Here is a 23,369-nt window from a genome sequence, read left to right on the forward strand (position 1 = left end):
TGTAAAATCCCCACAACGTAAACATTGCTAGGAGTTATTTACGTTGTAGGCGCGTCTACTGTATAGAGATTGTGTATTATTATACTCATTGTTCTCAGACTCAATCTTTGAATGATTCATCTTTCCCAAAGTCATCGAGGGCATTGCATCATCATTTCTTATTAATGATGATTTACGTTGCATGGCATATATACCTATGTATATATGTATAAGTACGAATTCAGCAAGCGCATTAAATCATTGTTTCTAATACACGAAGAACTTGAGTCACACTGCAAGGCTTGTATACCTACATACATGTATATGTATGAGCGCATATATACATATATAGGTGAGCATATTACATGCATATTACATATGCAGACAATGCGTATTACGCTGGAACCTGGCAGTGAGTTTCATGTAATGTGAGAGATTGTCAGGTGAGCCAAACAAAGACTACAGACTAAGGATAACGCACTGAGAATAAAGTAGCACCGATATGCCTCAGTTCAGCTGACTGGCACAGTTGTTAAAGAATTGATCTCCCAAGCTGGAAGTTGCAAGTTCGAATCTTGTTGAAAACCATCTTTTTTCTAAACCTTAAGTGTGGCTTTAGACAGTCAGAGAGACACAGCTTTATTATAGTAAATATATATGTACAGTGGACCCTTGTCATATTATTAGATTTTATGCCAGTTTTGGCATCAAAAGGCGAAAATTCCATATAAAGATGTATAGAAACCCGTATTAAATGTCTAATGCAAACGCTCTTAGGTAAAAATCATAAAGATTTTATATACTTATTGTACATATTAAAAATTAGTAACAAAATAACATATTAACCTTAGTAACTATAGTTACCTACAATAACTCTGACGTATTTAATAGTTATAATATGCAATAAAATTTAACATTACAATGTAATATATGCAGTACGCACTGCAGGGAGTTCTCACTGTTATGACAGGCGTACAACATAAAAGTTGAATTTAACTTAATTGAATTTAAACTTTACTGAAAGCATACTTAAAGCTAAGTTTTATTGTGCAGCTTTAGCTATTTTACTGGTCTGCTAATTTTTTATTGCTAAACATTTTGCTCACAATTTTTACATTACCTTATAACGAATAATGCCAAACCAAACCAGATCGAGCATCATATCTCTTCCGCTTATTTTATCACCTATCCGTTTCCAGTTTTGTTTTCACAATAAGTAATAGTGAATAACGATGAACTAAGCAAGATTGATTACTGTATCTATTTCATTAGTTGTAAGAGAAACTTCAGCGAATAGCATATTGGCATATTTGTTATTCCGATGTAATCAGCACACCGACTGCCTAATTTGAGCTTCAAGAAAAGTTTTGGTTGATTTCGTATGGCGAAAACTATTTTGTAGGAGAGGGTGAAAAATTGACATGTTCTACAACGCAGGGCAAAAAGTCATGTAACAGGATCATCGTACTCCGAGGGAAGACTGTAAAGGTCACACTTGTCAAGTTATTAATGCATGCTTGGGATGAAAGGAAATAGTTTGAGAGGTCTATCGATGACCTTGAATGAGCTGAAGATTGCTATTGTTGACTGTTGGAAAACTTTCCCTTTGTCTTGATACTTAATATGTCAAGTCTAGGTAAGTACTTGTAGTTCATACAGTTGAAAGATTGTAAAAACCTTTTGCATTTGGGTAAAAATTGTTATTATGAGAATCAGTAATTTTCAGAAGCTCCTGTTAAAATTTGTCTGCGTGTATAAATTAACATTTAGTTTTACAGAAAGCCTCATTTTCCTAAATTCCACATAATCCTTCTATCATAATCTGTAAAATATAATGAATAATAATTTAAAATGAAATTAAAATAAATGTTTTATTGGTCATTGAGGTTGTGAAGGTAATGCACGACGGAGTATCATTCAGTTCTATCATTGCTGTTCGCTGTATAAAGATGAAGTATGAATTCCAAAATGTCTTCAAAGTAAAGTAAGCTTTTCTTACAGTTAAAATATAATTCACAAGCATGTTAATCTCCAAGCACCATTAACACCTGCAACACCTGTCAAATCATGGCCAGCTTTCTAGCAACTTTGCCAACAAATGATAAACTCTGACTAGCAAGAGACCTTTGCAAAGATTGGCAAGTACTTCTTACTTAAGGTGCAGTAAATAATTACTACAGTCTTCTCAGTTCACACAACTAGCTGTCTCTAGTGTGTAGACCCCACAGCTTGACAAAGTAACAGTTTCTATAGACCAAATACTCTACATAGCTACAATGTTAAGATTAGCAGGTATTCTTTACTAAAGGTGCACTAAATGATTACTACAGTGTGCCCTGGTCATACACCTGGCGATCTCTAGTGTGTAGACCCCACAGCTTGACATACTAGCAGCGTTATGGAACAAATACTCTGCATGACTACAGCGTGGCCAGACCAGACACCAAGAACACGTCATGCATACACCACATACCTAGCACACCCAGAATGACAATTATTTTTATATCCCACAGTCAGAAAATGAAAGAGCTGGAGTGGATAGGCCAAGTGAAAAATTTATTTGAAAGTTTGGATTGCAGGCTAGATCAAGGACAGCTTTAAACTTTCTGGCAAAGCCATTACTAAATTTAATTTAGTATAAACAGTTTTAAAGGTTTACTTGTAACAAAATTCACATTACAGGTATTTAGTATCAAAAGGTTTACCATATCTTACTCTGTTGTGTTGTAGGTACAAAATATGTGGAAATGTTATTACAAGCTCTTAAAAGCTCAAAAATGAACAGTTAATCGCAGCCATCACAAAAACGCCGTAGTTTGGATTTTCTTTATTTGGCTGACGTACTCCAAAAGTTTGGTTATTGTTTTGACATGTGTTGTTATCACGTGAAACTAAAGGTCAATAAAATGCTTGATATAAAATTTCTCACAGGGCTAGTTTATGACAAATATTTCGGGTTCTACCAAAAAGCATGCATCAAATATAAATACTCGCTACTTCACAGTATAGTTTTAGCCTGGTCTAATCATTTAGTCGTAATCTGATCATGTGACCAATACTTTCTGCCAAATCACACGAACAGTTTCGGCAGCATTTTTCGACTATCGCAGGTGATTAACAGGCTCTTCATGTTCATCAGAGGATGATATGTGCTCATTCGAGCAAAGGTTTAAAAATTAAACTAATTTTTACGGTAGGTTTTGAGTGATCAGTGCTCAAACGACAGCTTTACAATTATGATGAAATAGATGCGTAAGGATAATAGACATGGCTTTATTGAATGCATGAAGTATATTTGTAAAAATATTTCAACGAATGAAGTTGCATCAAAGTGTAAACAGAAGCCATATTGTTCAACTACGTCCCATTTGAGCCATTTTGGAAATGGATTCATTTTTGAGCTTTTAAGCGCTTGTAATCACATTTCCAAATATTTTGCACCTTCGACACAGCAGAGTAAGACATGGTGAATCTATTGATATCAAAAAACTGTAATGTGAATTTTGTTACCAGTCAGCCTTTAACCACTTGAAGCAGCCACAACAAGTCATAACCATTGGTTCATATAAAAAGGTTGAAGTCCTTGTTTTTTAAAGAAAATGACAAATTGGTAACCTTGGCAAAAAAAATTTGAACACTTAAAATGTATGTGAATATGGTGAAGAAAGATATAGTTAGAGATAGTTAATATATTTAAAATTAATCTATTCATAAAACCGAATTAAACTTAACTGGATCAATGACACCACATAACTTTGAAAAAGAGTCATGGTTGTAAATATGTTGGGACTAAAAACCAAAACATATACTTGAAAAAATCAGAATTCAACAGCAAATGTAATCAAATCTGAAAAAGACATAAAATGTCTGAGTATTGATTAGGATGTAATAAAAAACGCACTCCATTCAAGTTTTTGATAAACTTGATTTTATCTTCATAGATTTGGAAAGTAATATAGATTGTCAAAGTTATGACCAATTAGGTTGAATTCTTTAAACACTAATAGATTTAGTATTTTGCAAGTAAATATTGGTAGTCTAAAAAGAATTTTATCGACTGTTAGAGTTGCTTGTGTCATTGAAATTTTAGTTTAACATTATTTGCTTAAGTGAAAACTTTTTGTATTGCAACCGACACACATTCTTCCTGATTTCTAATTACATGTTTATAGGTGATAGCCGTCCACCTCGTTGTGGAGGCACAGGGGTTTCCACAAGGAGACCCGTGTGCCATAGGTGCACAGTGGCATGCCTGTTTTGAATTCTTCAACTGCGTCACTATACGAAGCATAATCTGTCTCCCTGAGGGTTGCCGGGGCTGATGGGAGGCCGCTCTTGATCACACCGCTGTATCATGCTCCATCTGCTGACACCGATAGGTTCTTAATTGATTTAGACCGGTTTATGGCATTTCCGAGCGTGAGGGGGTAAACTATACTGTGGTTGGTAATTTTTATATAAATATTATGTCTACTGAATCAGCTGATTATTTTGATTTAATTCACCAGTATAATTTCCAAAGTATCATAGACATGCCTACTCAAAAAACTTCTCAATAGGTTACTTGAATAGATCATATACAAGTATATATTAGTTAATAAATTTTTTTCTTTAAATATTGTTTGTGGCACAGTAGCAAAAGACACATCTGATCACCAACCTATATTTGCCTGTTTTAATAAATAATTGATGAATGAGTCTAAAAAAATTCTTCTTAAACGCAGTTACAAAAACTTTAATTCTGACAAATTAGAAAATCTTTTAAATGAGGTTGACTGAGACACTTTTTTTAGCAGATAGAAAGTGTAGATTTACCTTATAACAACTTTTTAACCACAAATAAAGAGATTTTTGACCAAATTGTTCCTATAAAGGAAGCAACTTTTTGGTAAGACCAAAAACCTTATAAAAACCTTTGGATGACCAAAAAGCTTCTTTTAGATATATGCAAAAAAGACAGATTACTTGGCAAGTAGAGAGCTATATTAAAAACAAACTACATAAAAACTAGAAATAAAGTTTTATCCCTTATCAAAAAGCTAAAATTGATTATTATCGTAATGAAATATCAAAAGTTTGTGACCTGAGAAAGCTCTGGAATTTAATAAATATTGCTTGTGAACGAAACCAAGGTAAAGGTCAACAAATTACTAAGGTTTTAGACTGTAAACCCAAGAAATTAACAGATGAAAAACAAATAGCTACGGAATTTAACCCTTATTTTACAGAAATAAGACCCAGGCTTGTACAAGTTTTTTAATGCAAATATACAGCATCAAGCTTCAGGGACAAATACATTTCTAAATTTTTATTTTGTAGAAGTTTATGAGTGTACGGTTCAGAGAGTTATTGCTAATCTAAATGTACACAAAGCAGAAAGCATATATGGAATTTCCACAAAATTTGTGAAAGCATGTTCACTTGAGTCATCAAAACCTTTGGCTTACATATTCATCATGAGCCTAAAGCAATCTGTTTTCCCACAAAAACGAAATGTGGTAAAGTTTTACCCATATTTAAAAACTAAGGTAACAAGTTGTTATCTACTAACTATAGATCTATTCTTACTCTGCCGATTTTTTAAAAAAGATTTCAGCATTTTATTAACCAACAAGGTCATGACTACACTATTAAAGAAAACCTTATTGCAGAAATTCAATTTGGATTTCAGAAAGGGAAAGGAACTCGTGAAGCATTGATAGAATTTACTAACAATACACTTGCAGCTTTAAACAATAGTCTATCTGTTTTAGGGATATTCATTAACTTCTCAAATGCTTTTGATATAATATATTACTCTATTTTGATAAATAAGCTAAAGCAACTAAATTTTTCTCATTCGATTTTAGAACTAAATCAAAATTATTTATCAAATTGTCTTCAAAATGTTACAATATCTCAAAAAATTTCCCAACCTTTAGTAATTAAATTCAAAGTACGTCAAGGATCTGTCCTTGGACCAACACTATTTTTCTTATATATAAATGATCTTGTAAAGAGTACTGATAAATTTAAAGCTATTTTGTTTGCTGATGATACTAACTTATTTTATACCGCTAAAGATTTGAATAAAAATAGAGCTATAATAAACAAAAAATTAGACGTGATAAAAAACTGTTTTGATCCAAACAAACTAATATTTAATGCTGACAAGACTAATTTCATAGTTCATCAAAATCCACAAAATAAATTTCGATTTACATAAAAACATTTCCATGAATGAACTAAACATATAAATAATGAATGATATAAAACTTGTAGGCGTTATCATAGATAGTACACTAAACTGGTCAAAACACAGAACTATTGAGATAACAACTGCGTCAAAGCTTTGGACTTATTTACCAGGTTTCATTGATCTTACCAGAAATGTCTCTTCTGCTTTTATATAATACTCTAATTAACAGTAAAATATTTTATTGCTTGGAATCATGAGGAAATGCTCCAATGAGGTACATGTACTTAAACTTTTGGTCATCCAGAAGCGATTGCTTAAAATAATATATCATGAAAACTCTTACTTTCCATCAACTCCTTTGTTTGAAAGATCTCGTGTTTTGCCTGTACAACAACTATACCGACTAAAAACATGTCTTTTAGCTTTCACAAAATTTAAATCTCAAACTAACTTGTCAGTGCATTACAACACTCGCCATTCCTTATTTTCATTACCCCTTCCACCCTCCTCCTTTGCTGGTGGCCATTAAGGATTTGCCTATGATATGTCATCAGCATGAAACTCCTTGCTGAGTTGGCTAAGGAAAATTGATAGTCATGATGGTTTTTGGACTGCTTTGAAGAAGTACTTGCTGGTCTCTCTGAAATAAATTGTTCTGATTTCTTTTGCTTAGACTATCCATGTTTTTTCATTACCAATTTTATCTGTTAACGCGGGCTCTGCGCCTCTAATATTCATGCTACTGCACATGTGGGTCCTCATTGCACCTTACTTTTTTTAGCATCTTGTTATGTTAAGATTTAATTTAAAATAAAACAAACAAAAAATGTTTGTTTCTAAAATCTCTTTTTTTCAAAAACATGTAGAACAAGGGTGCATTATTTTTAATAAGTGAGTGAAACAAATTTTCAAAGTTGTTTCTATTGTTTCCAAAAAGGACACAGCTAGAAATAGCTGATGTATTTCAAACTATTTTATTACTAAAACAGAATTAAACTCAGCTGGATCAATGACACCACAATCACTTCTAAAAAAGTCTCCTTTTACAAACATATGGAACATGGGTAGATTGTTTTAAAAAAATGCTTGAAACCAGATTTTAATAGTTGTTTCTAGTGCTGCAGCAAACTATTTGCTCTGTTATAGCTAATTATATTTATATCACCTCTAAATTAAACCTCTGTTTCAATGCATCTGAAGATATTCACAGCTACACTGCAATCAATGATTGATGTCTAAAACATTGTCAAATGAAACAGTATTTGCTAAAAGCTAATTCCAATAAGACAAGTAGCAGTATTACTTTTCCTAATTCAACTTTTGGATTATAAAATGCGAACTACTTTAATGAAGAGTTGTTTAGAAATTTGGTTTGAATTTATTTTGATGTCACTAACTCTTCAAAATAATAAAGTTTTTCATTTCCTTTTCAAGATGGTCAAATATGCAATTTTTAGCTATTATATAGGATATCTCTGCTAAAATTTGCTGTTTTATGTTATTATGTTTAACATAAAAACCTTTTTAATATTAGAACCTGTCTTTATAATTTTTTGCTTTTTCATGCCATGATTTACATCTATGTAAAAGTCTTAATTTTGATTTTTTTTAAATTCAGATTGATTTTTTCTAAAATTTTGTATAAATGCTATTTTCATTGTTAGACAGTGATTTGAGGTGATTCAGTAAGATATGAATCAACATGAGAATGTGATATGATACAATATGATATTGTATCATATGATATGATACAATATCATATGATACAACAAGACATGATACAATATAATATGATATAACAAAATACGATACAATATGATACTATATAATATTATACTCTGCAGTATGATATGATACAATATTACACGATAAAACATAATTTTATACAATACGATATCATATAATATTATATCAAACAATATAATTTCATACGATATGATACCACACAATATAATATACTACACCATGATATGATACAATATGATATGATGCAATATGATACAGTACAATATGATATGATAATGTACAATGTGATACGATACAATACGACATGATAATATAATTTATGATACGATACAATATGATATGATACGTTAGGATACAAAGCGACATGATATAATACTATAATAATTGTTGCCAGCTCAGTTCTTGTCGCATTTCTCATTCTTCATATCTTGGGATAGTTTGGGCTAGTAGAAAAAATGCTAAATATATACTTACTATAAAGTTTGATGAGCGCTCCTTGGTAAGTTCCGCTTTCATCAGATACAAATCTGAGGGTTATTCTGTCAGTAACTGGATGAAGATACAGCGTTGATCGATCACTCGCAATGGAGCAAATTTTCTTTGTGTGATTTTGAAACCTTCTGATGCCGATTATATCCAAGTAGTCATTACAATTATGGTCGAGCTCAATTGCAGACCTGATGACCATATCCAGCCTGAGAAGGGAGCCTGGAGATACACCAGTGAGCGTTACGGACGAGTTAATGTTATTTCTGTATGGATCAGTTGGGTAGCCTGAGTGGGTTGTGATGTACAAAAGTGTGTCTGATAGTATCAGCCTGTTATTGTGATAGCCTTCATCTATTGAGATTGGATCTACAATAAAGATATGGACATAAAACCAAAGCTGTTTCATTGTGCAGCAACTTATAGTGAAATCATTCTGTGCCTGTTTGAATATATATATATATATATATATATATATATATATATATATATATATATATATATATATATATATATATATATATATAAATATATATAATCAAATTTGAGTAAAAGTTACCAAAATCATTAAGGCGTTTTACTACTAAATAGTTTCATGCACAGTAGGTGCACTCTTCAGGTAAAACGACCAAAGGTTGGTAAAATGTATGAATGCAAGCTAAGCTATTATAGGTTTAAAATAAATAGGATTAAAATACACTATAAACGAATGTTGTTTGGTAACATAATTTATGTCATGTGCCCCAGTCTATGCTGTCGTGCATGTCTACATGTCGATATCATTTCTACACTATTGTTTAATGTTGATAGCTGTAGCTCTTAAACTATATACAATTTTTCCAATTGACAGAGGTTGCAGAGTTTTGTAGACCAATTAACAGAAGATGCATGCTTGAGAATTTTCCAGGTTATGTTATAGTTAATGTCACACTCTTTCAGCTTCCATATGAAATCGCTCAGTTTGTTGGAGTTTTTATTGTTGGCAGAATAGAAGGATGATTTGGAGTTAGAATATCTTTTCTTAAATGATGTCTCAGGCAGCCCTACATATGATTGTTGTGGGCATTGTGTATTGTCTGTGCTCACAACAGCTTGGCATATAAAACCCTCTGTTAAGCATTTCCGAGAGTACGAACAGAGTAGAAATTATATCATCACGTAGACATGCACGAAAGCACAAACTGGGTCACATTATATAAATTTTGTTCCCATACAACATTTGTTTATATTGTCTTTTGATCCTATTTTTTTAAACCTATCATTGCTTAGCTTGCGTTTATACATTTTACCAACCTTTAGTCATTTTACCTGAAGAGTACACCTACTATGCACAAAACTATTTAGCAGTAAAATGCTTTAACGATTTTGGTAACTTTTACTCAAATTTGATTTTAGTCAGCTCTAGTTTTACTATTGAGCACTTTTTCAAACCATGCAATAATATTTAATATAAATACATATATATATATATATAGATATATATATATATATATATATATATAATATATATATGTATTCAGATATGTATATATAGCTACGAAATATTATAATATATACTTATATTAATATATATATACATATTCATATATATATATAAATATACATTGTATATGCATATGTATATATTCATATATATACATATGTATACATATCCATATGTACTTTGATATATACATATGAAAACACACAAACACTGAAATTTACATGAATAGATATAATAGATGTGAGTATATGTATATATAAGTATGTATAAATATATATACACATACACATGGCAGTTTCTTTTACATATAAATATATATTTGCAAAATAAACTGCCAAGTTATTTGTACTGCTTCACAAGAAAACAAACCCCCAAATGCAAAGCAATACAAATATATATGTATATTATATATATATATATATTTATATATACGTATATATACATATATATATACATACATATATATACATATACATATATATATATATATATATATATATATATATTAGCTGAGCTGAATGCCTGGTGTTGCCCGTGCAATAAGTCTTTGCACAGAAAATGTATTTTATATTTAACATGTAACAACAGCTACCATTCTAGCTTTCAAACTTAATATCACGAGTAAAGTGTTTTGTGCAGTTTAAATAAATAAAGAGAAAAAACAAAACAACTGTAATTTTTCAAACTGTGTCAAACAACTGTAACTTTCAAACTTCATATCATGCGGAAAATGTTTTTTGCCGATCAAGTTAATAAAAAAAAACAATTCCATAAGTGTTTAAAGGTGAATAATTAGCAAGTAATAGCTAAATTAAGTCGGCTTTGCTATGATTACAATAAAAGATAATTTGGTAATGATACAATTAATATGAATTGAGAAAACAAAATAGAAATCCTGAATATGTTGAATTAATAATAATAATTTGTCCTTAGGAGGGTGTGTATAAAAAAGGTTACTGTTCCAGCAAAAGCTATTCATCAAAATTTTGAATTCGACGATAATCATACCTCTTGATACTGTTACAAATGTAAAAATGAGATATCGAGATGTTTTTGTTTGGTACTTTGTCTGACCAAAGAGTGAAAGACTGTAGATGGTATTTCTGTTTGAGATAATACAATTGTCCGCGTGAAAAGCATTAGCCTTGACCACAATTGAACTTTACAAAATTCCGCAAACAGAAGTTCACAGAAACACTAAAAACCATTGTGTTTCATAGAGTTAATAAAGATCATAAAGTTTCAATTAATGCATAATTTAGTGGGTGCATTTGAGGAAAGTGTGTATAAAGTATATAGTAAGGGCTGTGAGTCGTAAGAGCCTTTGCGGACTGGTGGTTAGACAATTGAGTTGCACTAATCCGGTGGTTGCAATAATCGTGAGTTCAAATCCAGCTGAATGCAATGTTTAAATTACGAGCTGTTAACTGTTGTAGCCAAACAAATATCCAAACTGATGACAACACATGACAGATGGACTACAATTGAAATGTATATATATATATATATATATATATATATATATATATATATATATGAAAAGATTATATATATGAGAGATTCCTGGCAGCCTTTTGCATGCAATTCATTGTATGCGCACACTTTGAATTGTTAGTATTCTTGTGTATATTGTTAAATACATCTATATATATATATATATATATATATATATATATATATATATATATATATATATATATATATATATATATATATATATATATATATATAGATGTATTTAACAATATACACAAGAATACTAACAATTCAAAGTGTGCGCATACAATGAATTGCATGCAAAAGGCTGCCAGGAATCTCTGCTCATCATCGCTTTAGTTGCTCACTATATACTCTTGTTTCTTGATTAGGTCCTCCCCTCTTCCCTTCTGTTTGAAACTATTTAACATTCTTAATCTTAATTCTTAATCAAAACCATAATAGCAAATCATCAGTAGAAAAGTGTCCGCACAACTGTATTAATAATAAATAGAATACTTCAATAACAATTAATTTGTCTATTGTGTCTGTTTGTATCAAAGTCCAATTTCCAACTCGAAGTTTATAGGTTTTTTTGTGAAAAAAATTGATTGCAACACTATTGAAATAATTAGTAATGGTATTAGGCTAATAGTAGTTCCTTGTTTAACGTGATCTTGATACTTTGATGTACATGTATGTCAGAAAAGTTTTCACATTTGAGATGCAAAAAAATGTGCTATTTCGAAGCCAAAATTTTGAGGCTATCCTGATTACACGGCGTTTTTTTTTCTTTGCACTAGAAACATTTACCCAAAATGTTATGACGTTAAAAGGCTTACTCTGCTAAAAAATTGTTTGGACACTAATATTGACTAGCTTGACTGTCTAGAAGAAGGGTTGAAGTCAAAAAAAATTTCTAAAATATTGAACAGCCAGAAGAAAATGAAGCGTTCTAAGCAGAAGCAACAACAGGAATGCGGCTGGGCGAACAAATGATGCTTACATTTTTGTTTTTAAAATGTTAATTTTTGTTTTGAAATATTTGTTTCTGTTGCTGCATGTACTATACTTATTGTTTGTTTATGTCATCTTTTCTTGAATATATATTTGTAGCATTTGATAGATTATTATTATTATTATTATAAAACTTAGAAATTTGTATGTTTATAATAATTAAACTATTTGATAGCGTGATTGCGGTAATTTGAACTCAGCTTACAATGGATTGACGCTTGTACTTCCTGTTTTATTGCACATTAAAAGCCAGCTTTGGCTGTGAACTGTAAAAAAAAATATTGATGAGTGCAAAAAGCTTTTATGCAATTTTGTTGACAATAATTATAAAAAGAAATTATACCTGAAAATTTAAAATGAAATAAAAACTTGAAAGCTTCAACAAATAGCAAAGCAGGCTATAAGATCATTGTTGGTTAACTGCAAGCAATAGATATCAAATTGGAGAGACATGTATCGGCTTCCTAAATATAGCAATAACACAAATATAGCAATAACACAAATATAGCAAATATAAAAATTTAGTAAACAACCAACTTTAACCCTTTCACTGCCATAAGCGAATTCATGTGAATTCTGTGATCGAATGCCGTAAACGCATTTTTTCAAAATTTACTTGCTTGGTAACTGAATACTAAGGATTTGTGACTACATAAACAACGATTAATAGTATTTCTGAGGCGTTGATAATGTTGTTTAAATAATTCTCTAAAAAAATAGCCTATATTCGCGATGCAAATTATCATTTTTGATCAGAACATTCCAAGTAAAAACATGAACACTATTTCCTGATGATAAAACCTTTTAGTGGTAGTATATTGTCAACTCCGTGTTAGAAACAGAAAAGCTTTTGTTGATGACATTATAGCTGATTCAGGTTTAAAACTAATAAAATACTCAGACAATGAAAGTGACAGCACTGACTGTGATGGTGGTGAAAGTAAGTTTTGTAAGAGTAAGAAATATTGTAAAAGATTGTTTATGCTTAGACAATCCGATCTCTAGCGATGTACATACTATAGATACATTGATCTTTTTGCATAGCTCTGTTTGTTTATATGTTGGCATAATAAAACACATAAAAATGCTCTAGTATTGGTTTGAAATTGAAAAAGCTTCTGTGCAAAACAATGCAGACAAATCAGCAATTTTCTGATAGTAGGCTAAAAATAAATTCATACATGGGTGGTGAAAAGGTTAAGGAAATATTGGACATCTACTCGATTAACGGTCCTTGTGACATTATGCTTGACAGGTGTCGGTTAGCTTGAAGAAAAAGTTTATAGCCTGTGAACACAAGCTAAATACTATGGTGTCCTTTATTTGAATAACTAGTTAATAATATGGGAGCACGGGCTACAAACACAACTGTTTCTAACAGTCTGGCACATAGTGCGCTATGCGTCAGACATCTTAAAGGAAGTAGGAATTACTAATGTTGTATAAACAACAGAACTGATGCAGATTTGTGCACATAATTTTATTGCTTGCCAACAGTGGTGAGTAAGACTGAGCAAGAGAAACTATGTTGATGTGATGAATCAGTGCATTCCTTTTTAAGCCTCCAGAAATTTGCTATATTATCTCTCTATCCTATTCCTATTCCTAATCATTGTGCTTGCTAAATTATAAGAAGAAAGTGCCTAGAGTTTCGCATGTTGTTAATTCTTTTTATTAAAGACCTGCTAGCATAATCTCTGGTTCTATCTACAGAAACAGATATTAATGGCTTGTTGGACTCATATGGTTAAGCTGAATTCAAACTGAGCAACATAACAATATCAAACCTGTTTCCTTTTGCTATTGTAACTGTCTGGTGGCACATTTATCTGTGGTACTTTTCGTTATGATCAATAGAAACAATATTTTACAAAATGGAAGTTTTCTATTCTATTAATACAATTATCTAAACATTAAAATTATTAGCTCTGATGGTATAGGTAGAGGAAACTGACTTCCTTAAAGATGTGGTTGCACCATTGAAGTCATTTTAATGAAATAAAAACCAATATAAAGCTAAAACATTGACTACAATTTGATACACTTTTTGTTTTTCTAGACTAACCCTGTCCAGAGATGAGCGTTTGAACAAGATCATTTTTGAAATGTTCAGATTTAATCAGGTGGTTTTATCATGACGTTTATAGTCAAAGTATATAAAAGAAATCAGCGAGCAATAAATATATGGTCTCTTTTTCAGCAGGACATTTTTATATAGCTCATAATAAATGTTATTGCTAGCAAACTTGTTGGTCTAGGAGGACTTAACTATGAATAATGTAAATTTATTACGTTTGCTTTGTTGATTACAGGATGTTTATGTGATACCCCGGTGCAGCAGTAGTGTCAGTTTGGCAACTTCTATGTGGGGAGGGGAAATAGAGACATGAATGTTTGCTGCACAAACCATGATACGTGGCATTCCGTTCCTTTAACTTGTCTCAACCATGTTGTAGAAATGCAGAAGATTACAGACTTTATAAAACCAGGTTCATTGAGAGTGGCCTATTATAACTATCGACACAACCATGGTACATTTTATAACTAATTAGATTTTTGTTGCTGCTAATTTCACTAGATGTCATATCACTTCCAAGCAACATTCAATAAGTCATCCAGAGATAGTGAATGGTCAGTATTTTTTAGCATTCTAATATCTAGATGCAGAGTGTCTGAACCCATCTGACAGGCTGCTGGAACATGAGATGTACAACATGGTATGTAAAGACAAAAGAAGTCGTGCACCTACGGCTTATAGGTATTTTGCACATACCCAAAAGGACTTGCAAGAGCAGAGTGGTGATTAATACCAAACTGCGTATACAACATAGTGAGAACCACACATCCTAGGACTAAAGATGAAGAGGAATATTTAGATGAGACGCATAAAGAGTTCACACTTGCTACAGTAGAGTAATTTTTCCTATTATATGAGTAGAAAGCTGTAGCTACATACATGTAGATACATGATACACGCTAGATATATGTAGCTACCTATTTGTGATATATAGAGAGGAGTCAATACCAAATACATAAAAGGGATTACATATAAAACTACATGTATTTTCCCACGACATGTATACTAGTATTTTCCCACGACCAAACACGAGCGAAGCAATTGTTTGGGAGATTTATGATAAATGCATATGTGCACACAACTCACAAAAATTATTCATCAACGGACGTCGCAAACCCTTGTACCGAAGTCTCATCAACAAATTTATCATTTTTCAATGGAGTCGTTTAAGTATAATAACGATACAAAACACATATAAACCTATTTAAATATGTTACTAAGTCTTTATTATTTGTAGAAAATTTCCTAAGCCTTACCCATCTGATTGGATTATACACAAATAGACAGATTAATTCGGACTAAAATCATCGTTAAAACTTGACAAACCTTATTTTTATCAAAATTAAGACTGGCAAACAAAATGCCGAGTGACCGAAAATAGAACCATTAAGTCATGTGTATTTCATGTAAAGAATGTACACATTTTACCAGTCTATAGCATTGTCTATATGCCGAAGGTATTTTTAATTAACGTAGAAGTACTGAAAAGCAATTGTTTATTTGCCGATTTCAAAGTATCTGACATTTTGGACACTTATGAGTGCTTTGGTATTCCAACTGATGTCCAAAGCAGTGAAAGTAAAGGAAATGACGGTGATATTTTTTCTAACGATCCTTATGAGGTTATTACAATATTTAATTATAAGAATAAGCATTCGAATTTACAGGATCGAAGTATATAGTGACCTATGTTGGGCAATATGTTACAGTTATTATTTTTTCTAAATAGTTTTATTAAATAGATTTTCTAAAAATCTATATAACTAGAAATTCCACTGTCATACAGCCCACGACCAAAGAGATGGCCAGAGATATTGGCAAAAAAATAAAGGGTACTAATGGTTGAGAAATGCAATATTAGCAATCAAATGGCTCTGCAGTGCGATAGGATAACTGCAATGGTAGCTGTAATGTACTGGGTGTGGGTGTTATTATATACAACAATAAGCAATAATGAATGGAAAATATGTTTATATTTTCCCCCTGCAACAGGAGAAATGCAATATTGGCCAATATTAGAAGTAAAATGCACTGATACTCTTGGAATAATTAATTTTATTAATATAGTAATAATAGAAAACCAATACACAATTTTGTTTACATTTCAAAACGTCATAGGTAGCAATATCGAGAAGTTGTGGTATTTATATAGGTTTTTAGAAAATTTATTTAAAAAATGTTTGCTCATGACAAACAACAACAATGAAAGGAAAATATTACACGGTTATATCTCTTCCTTGCAATAGGAGAATTGCAATGTTGGCCAATATTATAAGTAAAATGCACTGATATTATTATAATAACCAATATTGTTAATATAGTAATACAGCAATAATAGAAAACCTATGAGTGTTAATGCGTCTCGAAGATTTCTGCAAACTGCAGCAAAATAAAAGCTGTTATAAAAGTGTTATAAAGCTGTAGGCACAATTTAATGTAATGTATGTAATTCAACAACAATAAAGAAATATGTTTATTATAACTCTGAAATGCAAAATTAGAAGTAAAATGGCAAGCTACTGTGTACTATACACAGTTTGAAAGTTGGTTGCGTTGAATGTAGAATGGTTTTGATAAGCGATCTTTAACAGAAAGCGGTAAGAGCATTCACTCGTATAAAAATGTAGCAAAATAAAAAATGTTCTCGTCATGAAGGGGCGTTGTAGTTTGGCCTTAGCTTGTATGTAAGTTGTAAAGAATTTCAGCTAACGTTTTAAATAATGAAACCTTCGGTGATTGCACAAAAAACATAGGCTGATAAACGGTGTACCATAATTTCGTACCTGTAAATCGGTCTACGCCTCAAACGGTCTACGTTTATTACAAAAACCTTCGAATAAATTCGATTACAAGTAAACAGCACCATAGACTGGTAAAATAAACACGGTTTTCTCGTGAAATGCGCACTGCTAAATAGTTCTACAATCGGTCGCACGGCTTTATTGGCGTTTCAATTTTCGGTCTTAACTCTTATTAAACCGAGCTTTTCAAGCTTTTTGTGGCAATTTTCGTTCAAATAAATCTGTCTATTTGTGTATAATCTGATCAGATGGGTAAGTTTAAAGATAATACCGATAATTTTCAAAGACTTGGTAACATATTTAAATAGGTTTAAATGTGTTCTGTATCGTTATGATACTTTAACGACTTTACATTCCGATGCTTAAATTTCTTGATGAAATTTCTAGCCAAGGGTTCGTCTCATTGTTGATGAATAATTTTCGTAAGTTGTGTGCACATGCATTTATTATAAAAACTCCCACACATCGCTCCGCTCGTTTGCTCGTGGGAATATCACAACTTCTTGATATTGTTAGCTATGATGTTTTGAATTGTAAACAAAATTGCGCATTGATTTTTTATTATTACGGTATTACTGTATCAATAATATTGGTTATTCTAATAATATCAGTGCATTTTACTTCTAATATTGCATTTCTCTTATTGGGGGAAAGATATAAACATATAATCTTTTCCTTTCATTATTGCTGTTTGTTGTACATAACAACACCCAGTACATTACAGCTACCATTGCAGGTCTCCTATTGCACTGCAGTGCTATTTGACTGCTAATATTGCATTTCTCAACCATCAGTACCTTTTCTTTTTTACAATATCACTTTGGTCGCGGGCTGTATGACAGGGGAATTTCTAATCAGTAAAATAATTATTTTATCCATATCAAACATTTGAATATAGTAGATATTAACTTTGTAAGTCTCTCTTTTTAAGGAATAATGACTTTATATTAGAGCTGCACAATGATTATAAAATTAATCGCGATTAATAACTGGTCTGAACCAGTTAATCTTCGATTAATCTTAGAATTAATCGAGCAAAAACCTGCATATTCAAAAACACATAATACAGCTACATATAAATTAATTGTATTTGAGACAATCGTTAGCAGTAGTACATGTTATGTACAATGTACATAAGTTGCAATGTAATAATTATTATGAGTATGCAAACTAAGAAAGGCTATAATTAAGTCAGCCAAGAGTTGAGGCAGCACAGTTTATTCACATTATCTGAATAAAGAGATGCCCTCTTCCTACATACAATATTGCCAGCTTTAGAGAATAGCCACTCGCAGGGGACGTTAGTAGTAGTTATTGTCTGTGACAGCTGGTGATGATTTCTGCGGGTAGAATGAGAATTATTTAAAATATATCTTAAAGATGATGTGCTGTGGTGGTATGCAAATTCTTTCTGGCATATACTGTACTTCGCTTTTTTGTTTACGCTTCCAACAACTTACAGAAATGCGCTACCTAGGGTGGAAGACAATTTTCTGCTTTCATGTACCAATAAAGTCTCAATCTTATATTACTAATATTCTGAAGCTGAAATATGATTGTAATTTTTTTGAAAAATGAAAACACATGTATAATTTACTTGAGAAAGTTTTTAAAAATAAACAAAACATAGACTGCAAGATAAGTCTTAAATAATACTGAAATCGCTTTTGTTGCTATTACCTAAAAACATGTTCCAACAGCTAACCAGGCCCGTATTCCCTGGGGCAGCTGGCCGGCTGAGTCGCCCCAACTTTTTAAGAATTTTTGGCGGCTAAGTACAGTCAAACTAAGATAACTCACTCTCGAATAAAATGTAAAATTTTATCACGAACACTTGGTTAACTCGAACGGAATTGTTTGGTCTGTTCCCACACAATGATAAATTGCTTTAGATAACTCGACCTCAACAGCATTAACTCTAACAGTTATTTGCCCAACAGCTACGGGACCTGTTTTTATCGCTGTAGAGTATCACAAGCCATATAGATAAACATCAACTTTTAATAGTTCTTGGGCATCTTTATTATCATCATCGGCAAAATATTCTTGTTAACGACTTTTATAAAGGTTTGCAAAAGGTCAAGTTTTAACAAACATCCGCTTGGCAATAGCCCCACGAAAGCGTAAGAAACCTTCAGATGAACTTAAAATAAAATTGGCAAAATTGATCTTTGTTGAAACGCTCAAAAGAAAAAAATGTATTTTTTCTGAGCGTTTCAACTGCGGTCAAGTTTAGCCTATTTTAATCTGAAAACGTCCTGGCAGTCACATCATCTAAAACAAACAAATCTCAAATAATAGAAAAAATGTTTATACTTTCCGATAAAATTTTTTAAAACTACATGAGATGCCCTGTTGAGGCCCTACATAAAAGAAACTGTTGAGGTGGGGCTGACCACCGCCCCTCCAAACCCCCAGCCAGATGTTCATAACCAGTCGCCTAACATTAGCCGCCCTAACTTGCTTAGCCGCCCCAAATTGCAACCAGGGAATACAGGCCTGCAGCTAACAACATAGCCGCTTGCTTACGGCTAGATCGGCACGGCGCTTGTGCATTGCATTGTATAAACAAGTTTAATGTTAGCGGCTCACTTTGTGTTTTCATAGTTGAGTGCAAAATAATTGTGGTTGTAATTTATTGGTAAGAAATTGTTGCTTGTCATAATATTTATTTGCTAGTAAATTAAATGGTAGTAACCTGCTACGTTAGTATTACTGACGATATGGTACTAAACAGTACAAAGGAAAGGGACCACATCAAGATCATCACCTCGGTTGCATTTTAATTGAAGATTAATTGGCCCAACTCAGTTAATTGTTTATTTGTATTGGTCGCATTAATCGTTTAATTAACGTGATCATTGTGCAGCTCTACTTTATATTCAAAGGAAGTAGAGAAATGTATGAATCTAAATATATCATACAAATATACATTTATAGATATCACACGATTTGAAGGATATACAGAGGACGAGGCTGTATGTACACTTGTTTTAACCAAAATGTTTTAACCTACTCTACATGCCGCTCTAGCATGAAAGAGCCTCTGTATCTCAGGATGCCAGAGCAATTTATGACCAGACGCTCTTTCTTAAATCTAGTAGTTAGTATACTACAGTAATATTACTGCTGTAGGTCAGTAGTATTACTACTGACCTACAGCAGCTGTCATTTACAACAGCTGCTCTTGTTCTTCATATATAGTATAATTATAAACATGTTATAATGCTTTACTATTGGTACAACCTCATGTATATCTACATACACACACACATGCACGCAAGTGCACACTCACGCACACACAGTGTTAGTCTACTAACAAAGCAACAGAGCTATTCTCTGTGTATGAACCACTCACCTGGAAATGATGCCAAGATGACACTAAAGCACAGACAACTAACTAGTAGTAAATGAACCATCTTTATGGAGTTCTGTAGAGCCAGGCTCGCATTCCCAACTATAATATTTTTAACCTGAATTTTATTTTGCGTGTAGCTTAATTGGTCTGTTCTTGGTGAGATGAATTTGTTGGCTCTGTAATGTCTGATAGAGATCGAGAACTAGTTTGTAGCTGAGCAAGCTTTATTGTGGTCACCCAGGTAGAGGAATGAAAGGCAAGCGATTATCATTACAACATTTGATGAGTCACGAATATGTAATTTGCTAACAAAAGCACAAGCTACATCAGCGAACAGCTGTATCAAAAGCATAAGTAATTAATATCAGTGATTAAGGGAGAAGGCAACTCCTAAATGCTAGAACTCTATCTGTGAACTATAAAGTTACCAACAAGTCTCATAACAAAAGTTTTGCCCATCTTAATGATTTGAAAGGACCAGCAATAAATTGTTCAAGACAACAGACCTAAATGTCACGCTGGTGGGTTACTTCATCATATAAAACTGTCAAACTTTATCATTCTAGATTACGGCATAATACTATATAGTAGCCTTAGTATTACAGTGTGACAGAGAGCTTCACTGGTTAGCAAAATAATCAGTCAAGTTGTATGATGGTCTATATTACTTGCATATTATTCATTTTATTATTATAAATTTAATATTGATGCGCATCGTTGACTGAAACAAAAGTATGAGTTATCCGAGTTATCTCCATCGGAAGAAAAACACCTAGACAGACGTTACAAGTGGACAGATGCCATGAAGCGTAAGGACTGGATGCCTTCCAAATACTCTGTGCTCTGCAGTGATCATTTTACAATAGACTCTTATCGTAAACCTCCTGGTATGAAGATGGCTGCCATACTAAAGCCTACTGCTGCACCAAGGATATTTGATAGGTCTATGGTTAGTATAGTTAACATAGCTTAGTAAGTAGTTAGTACTATATAGTTAAGTATAGTTAATAGGTCTATAGTTTCAATACAAAGACAATTACATGATTCAATATCACAAATATGTTATAGCTACGGTTGACTGTTGCAAAGTTTATTATAGACATGACTGACTATTGCAAAGTTTACTATAGCCATAATTGACTATAGCATGGTTTATTATAGTCTTGGTCTACTATATGTTTGCAGATAGCGTAAAACATTTTTTGAACACCATGGCGGTTTATTTTTCTACACTTCCTTCACAGTGGCACTTTATTAGAGATCTTGTTCAAATAAAGGGTGGCGTTGTATTTTTCAAATAGCCTGTCAGTCTTGGGAAGACAATTTTAAACCTTTCGGAGGCAAAACGAGTGTCGCCTATATTTAGTACTCTCCTTCGGGTGTAATGAAATTAACCCTTTTAGATTCGAAAAAACTGTTTTAACTCACTTTCAACTGGTCGTAGATCTCTAAATAAATATGCAATAGGAAGCTGAGAAATATCTCTACCAGTTGATATATATTGCTTACAATTAGCCTACAATGATCTTATAGCCTGCGCTGCAACTTTTTGAAGCTTTCAATTTTTGACTTATTTCTAAATTTCAAGTCATATTTTATTACTATATTTAACAATGTTGAATAAAAGTTCATTTTGCTCATTGATGTTCTTTACAGTTTGCATCCTGAAATATATTTCTAAGCGCAGTAGTAGCGCAGCTATATGAGTATCAATCCTTGGAAAGCCGAGGTTAACTAACTGCAAAAATGCTATCAAATAATATGCAATAATTCTGCAAATTTATAAGTTGTATAATAATAATGTATCAAATGCTGCAAATATATACTAAAAGGCAAGTGACATAAAAATATATTTATAGCACATGCAGAAACAAAGATAAACATTTTCGAAACAAAATATTTGCATCGTTTACTCGGCCAGTTGCATTCGTATTGGTGCTTTTATTTGGAACATTTCATCTTCTGGTTCTTCAATACATTCCACATTGTCTGCTAACCTCAATTTTTTTCTGCAACGCTGAACTAGTCGATATTAGTGTCCAAACGTTATTTTGTGGCAGAGCAAAACTTTTACACATTCTTTTTTTGCCAATATATAGGAGCTTTTAGCCGCATCCTCCCTATGCAAGAGTTTTAGTCTGAAAATAATAGTACAAGTTCCATCGTAATCATTGAAATGTTTTTCAAATACGTCGAAGTATCAAAACCTTGTTAAATCAGGAACACGTTATTTCTATGGCGTTGCATTCAAAGTTTTAATAAAAAACTGTACAGCTTTGGAGTTGGAAAACAAACTTTGATACCAACAGAAACAATGAAAGAATAATTCGTTATTTATGTAATCAAGTCATTATTAATACAGTTTTGTGGACACTTTTTTACTGATTGCTTTCTATAGTGAATTTGTTAAGATCAAATAATGTCAAAGTGGCGGTGAATTTGAAGTGACGTTCAGTTAAAGTGTGGTGCTCTATTTTTCAACTCTTCTCATATAGTGGCAGTCAAAAAGAGGTGGCATTCAAATAATGATGGTGTTCAAATACAAGTTCTATGGTAAGTATAGTTTGGCATGTATTCTCAAACAAACCTCCGGCAGGTAGAAAACCTACTGAAATGACTCAAAGAAATCACTACCCACGAGAGACTGGCAACAACACCAACGACAAACTCTCTTTCGTACAAACAATTGTACAATAGAGTGTACCAATGTTTTTTATTATATTGTATTGTACAAGTCTATCGTACATGATTCTCTAAACACTAAAATT

This window comes from Watersipora subatra, chromosome 6 (assembly GCF_963576615.1).
Source record: "Watersipora subatra chromosome 6, tzWatSuba1.1, whole genome shotgun sequence".
In the NCBI taxonomy this organism is placed as follows: domain Eukaryota; kingdom Metazoa; phylum Bryozoa; class Gymnolaemata; order Cheilostomatida; family Watersiporidae; genus Watersipora; species Watersipora subatra.